The sequence below is a fragment of the Polyodon spathula genome, chromosome 57 (assembly GCF_017654505.1).
Source record: "Polyodon spathula isolate WHYD16114869_AA chromosome 57, ASM1765450v1, whole genome shotgun sequence".
Classification (NCBI taxonomy): domain Eukaryota; kingdom Metazoa; phylum Chordata; class Actinopteri; order Acipenseriformes; family Polyodontidae; genus Polyodon; species Polyodon spathula.
The window spans coordinates 7,628-12,780 of NC_054590.1; positions in this window are offsets into that span (position 1 = coordinate 7,628).

Genomic DNA, 5,153 nt, shown 5'->3' on the forward strand with positions numbered 1-5,153 from the left:
CGTTGTTGCTGTGATAAAGTTTTTAAGTGAGAGAACCCTCCCATTCTGTGGCAACGTTGAGCTTCTAGGGTCAGCGCACAACGGAAACTACACTGAACAAAAATATAAACGCAACATGTAAAGTGTTGGTTCCATGTTTCATGAGCTAGGAAGGAATTAATTGCGCTAATGGGGAGAAAACTAAGCGGGTCATTGCAGCCGAGCTACAGCATGCTAAATATTTTTCAGTGATTGTGGATTCAACACTGGACCCATCTCATGTGGACTAGCTTACTTTTATTTTCAGGTTCGTTAATAATGAGGGGAAAGTAGTTGAACGATGTATTGGATTCAAGCCTATTGAAAGCCATACTGGCTGTCAGTGTACTTGTTATGATCCGTGACCTGTGCTTGGATCTGTCTAATTGTAACATGCCAGTAACATGTCTGGCCGATAAAATGGTCTTCAGGCCCATATAAACAAACAAAACCATTTCATTACATACCGCGCGCTGCACATTCTTTGAATTTGGTTGGTGTCAATACCATTGAGAACAGCTGCCAAGAGGCTAGTCATTTTTTTTGGATGCTGCAGTCCATGTCCAGTTTTTGCGCTGTGTCAACTCACTGGTGGAATAAAGTTTTTCACAATGCTGACATCAAAGTAAATTGACTCTGAAATACCTATTATGCACGCGATGGAGCTGTACCGCTGACTCAACATCAGCACTTTGGAACAACTACAGCTCAATAAGGGATGCTTGTGTGGCAAAATGGAATGCTTGGAGACAGCCTTCATGGCTCATTTCTGGGATGCCGTCCTACACAGGTTCAAGATGACAAGTGAGCTGTTGCAGAAAAGCGACATTGATTTAAAGACTGCTGTGAGACTACTGGAGTCTTTGCTGTCATTTGTGGCATCACTTTGGGATCAGTTTTCAGACTTTGAAAAGACTGCCATGGAGATGTGTCCCGGACCGATCAGCACGACTTTCATTGGATAAGGAAACGGAAAGCATTTGCAGGTGAAACCAGGGAGCATGAAGTCACAATTGAGGGGAGCCACAAATTTCAAGTTGAGACATTCAACGTTTCAGCTGTCTCAATCAATGACTGGATGCATACAGGCCTCTGAATGATTCCTTTGGAGTTCTGTTTGATGACAAGGAGTCTGACACCAGTGATATTCATAAGCGGGCCAATACACTTTCCTCTGCTTACCCAACTGATTTGGGTCAGAGTGTTGCAGACAAGCTCATTCAATTTAAATTCTTTGTAAGAGCTAAGCAGGATAAATCATCCTCAAAACTGCTGTAGACTGTGTTGAGAAATGGCCTACAATCAACCTTTCCAAACATGTTTGTTGCCCTGAGACTTTTCTTGACTCTACCTGTAATTAATTGTGAGGGTGAACGATCGTTTTCGCAAATGGCAAGAATAAAAAATGAACTCGGAACAAGTATGTGTCAGAAACGCCTTAGTGCACTTTCATTGATGGCTATTGAGTCTGAACTTTGATGATGTGGTGACTGAATTCTCAAGGAAGAAATCAAGAAAGAGGCTGATCTTCTAAGGTAAGAGGCACATTTATTTATTATGACATGCTGTTATACTCACTGCTGGGATGAATGATTTAATTACATTTATAAATGGTGTGCTGTTCATTATTCATTGGCTGCTGTAGACTACCGAGCAATCAGTTGAATTTAGTCTTACATATAACTAGCTGAGGTTGAGTTGATAGGAGGAGAGATGGGAGGTGCCCAGGGGCCCAGAATTGGTTCATCCGGCCCTGTCTTAACTTCATAGTAATTCATTTTTAAAGACTTCTAAAGATTTAGAAGTGAGTAGTTTTTCCGAGATTTACGATTATACTATAATACAGTATAATCGTAAATCTCGAAAAACTACTCACTTCTAAATCTCTTGTAGTCATTTTTGTATTACTTTAGTATAAATACATGTTAATTTGGAGTCATATGTTGTTTTTTTCTGACTTTATGTGAACCAAAAGACACACATTTGCCCGTTTTCCCATTGGAAATAGTGATATTTTGAAATATCACTGTCCTGGTCACAAAAGCAAAGTTTGTGGGGAATAATAGCCATTTTCTATACTTTTGAGGCATAAGGAAATAACACTTACTACCCAGGAACAAAAATTGTGTTACATAGTGTTTTCAGACAAAGCCTATAACTACTGGAATTATTGTTATAGAAGTACCAGTTCTTTTCTATCAAGCTATGGTTACTGACAGGCTTGTTGATTGAGGCAGTACTGAAACTTTCAGTTAATTGTTTTGCCCTTTTCGGCCAAGCACAACAGTGGCTCAGGGCACTGAATCTACCAAAGCTGGGGGTCCGCAGTCTCCTCCATTGTAGGGAGATTGGGCTGCCAATTGGGGTTGTTGATCTGGGAGGTCTGGATCCCAGCGCAATGAGGGGAGATGGTGCAGGTGATGCCAGTCCCATGCTGCTCAGCAGGGAGGGAGAGGTCTGTAGGCTGGTCGGAGAGGAGATCAAGGAGTCCTCGAAGGCCTCTGCCTGTCAGATTGTGCCTTTCAAGGGGGCCAGATTGTGGTGCCGAGGCAGCATGAATTGCATGAATTCTCACAAAATTTAAATGATTTTATAGTTTTATCAGCTTTTCTTTCCTACATATGTATGCCTTTCCTTCCAGGCAGTTTCTTCTTTTTAACTGCATCCCATTCCTGTGGGTTCGCTGTGGTCTTTTCTGACCTTTTCTTAACAATTGTTTGCATTAGGCTGCATTAGGCTGTGCAGACCCTACTCAATGCATCCTGTCTGTGCAGACCCTACTCAATGCATCCTGTCTGTGTGGACCCCTGCTCAATGCATCCTGTCTGTGCAGACCCCTGCTCAATGCATCCTGTCTGTGCAGACCCTGCTCAATGCATCCTGTCTGTGTGGACCCCTGCTCAATGCATCCTGTCTGTGTGGACCCCTGCTCAATGCATCCTGTCTGTGCAGACCCTGCTCAATGCATCCTGTCTGTGTGGACCCCTACTCAATGCATCTTGTCTGTGCAGACCCTGCTCAATGCATCCTGTCTGTGCAGACCCCTGCTGAATGCATCCTGTCTGTACAGACCCCTGCTGAATGCATCCTGTCTGTACAGACCCCTGCTGAATGCATCCTGTCTGTGTGGACCCCTGCTCAATGAGTCCTGTTTGTACTGACCCCTGCTCAATACACCTGTCTGTGCGGACCCCTGCTCAATGCTGCCTCTCTGTGCAGACCCTGCTCAATACACCTGTCTGTGCGGACCCCTGCTCAATGCTGCCTCTCTGTGCAGACCCTGCTCAATGCATCCTGTCTGTGTGGACCCTGCTCAATGCTGCCTCTCTGTGCAGACCCTGCTCAATGCATCCTGTCTGTGTGGACCCTGCTCAATGGATCCTCTCTGTGCGGACCGCTGCTGTGCGGACCCTGCTCAATGCATCCTGTCTGTACAAACCTGTAATTTAAAAATTATAATATGGTATCCATACCATTTCTATATGTATTAACTTATTTTTTTAGAATATGCCTGTAATTTGTTGAACTGCTTTAATAGTGTTCATAACTGCATCGAATGATTTCTGTTGTAGTTTTACACGGCATGGTACAATGTTAATTCCAGAATGTCATATAACCTTTCCTATTACTGTGTACTAATCATCCACTCTATCAGACTCTGAGGGAAGGAGTCATCATCAGATGATGTTTCGCAATCATCTGAAAAAAATGATTTAAAAATTGTGTTTAAATCAAATTTTCAGGCAGCATTATTATGGTTTACTTGCCATGATTGCTAGATCTGGTCTGGTAACACTGTTCTAAAAACTTAAGTTAATTGGCTGTTCGGCTAGTAGGGCTATCTTATGATTAAACTAGCTCCCATGTATTGAACATGTTGTACAGCACAAAGACTTTTGATAGAAGCTTCCCACAACAATATCTCAATAATTGTTGTAGTGGAGGGTTAGTCTCGGGGGTTCTCTGTATGTTGTAGTGGAGGGTTGGTCTCGGGGGGTTCTCTGTATGTTGTAGTGGAGGGTTGGTCTCGGGGGGTTCTCTGTATGTTGTATTGGAGGGTTGGTCTCGGGGGTTCTCTGTATGTTGTAGTGGAGGGTTGGTCTCGGGGGGTTCTCTGTATGTTGTAGTGGAGGGTTGGTCTCGGGGGGTTCTCTGTATGTTGTAGTGTAGGGTTGGTCTCGGGGGGTTCTCTGTATGTTGTAGTGGAGGGTTGGTCTCTGTATGTTGTAGTGGAGGGGGTGTTCTCTGTATGTTGTAGTGGAGGGTTGGTCTCGGGGGGTTCTCTGTATGTTGTAGTGGAGGGTTGGTCTCGGGGGGTTCTCTGTATGTTGTAGTGGAGGGTTGGTCTCGGGGGGTTCTCTGTATGTTGTAGTGGAGGGTTGGTCTCGGGGGGTTCTCTGTATGTTGTAGTGGAGGGTTGGTCTCGGGGGGTTCTCTGTATGTTGTAGTGGAGGGTTGGTCTCGGGGGGTTCTCTGTATGTTGTAGTGGAGGGTTGGTCTCGGGGGGTTCTCTGTATGTTGTAGTGGAGGGTTGGTCTCGGGGGGTTCTCTGTATGTTGTAGTGGAGGGTTGGTCTCGGGGGGTTCTCTGTATGTTGTAGTGGAGGGTTGGTCTCGGGGGGTTCTCTGTATGTTGTAGTGGAGGGTTGGTCTCTGTATGTTGTAGTGGAGGGTTGGTCTCGGGGGGTTCTCTGTATGTTGTAGTGGAGGGTTGGTCTCGGGGGGGTTCTCTGTATGTTGTAGTGGAGGGTTGGTCTCGGGGGGTTCTCTGTATGTTGTAGTGGAGGGTTGGTCTCGGGGGGTTCTCTGTATGTTGTAGTGGAGGGTTGGTCTCGGGGGGTTCTCTGTATGTTGTAGTGGAGGGTTGGTCTCGGGGGGTTCTCTGTATGTTGTAGTGGAGGGTTGGTCTCGGGGGGTTCTCTGTATGTTGTAGTGGAGGGTTGGTCTCGGGGGGTTCTCTGTATGTTGTAGTGGAGGGTTGGTCTCGGGGGGTTCTCTGTATGTTGTATTGGAGGGTTGGTCTCGGGGGGTTCTCTGTATGTTGTAGTGGAGGGTTGGTCTCGGGGGGTTCTCTGTATGTTGTAGTGGAGGGTTGGTCTCGGGGGGTTCTCTGTATGTTGTAGTGGAGGGTTGGTC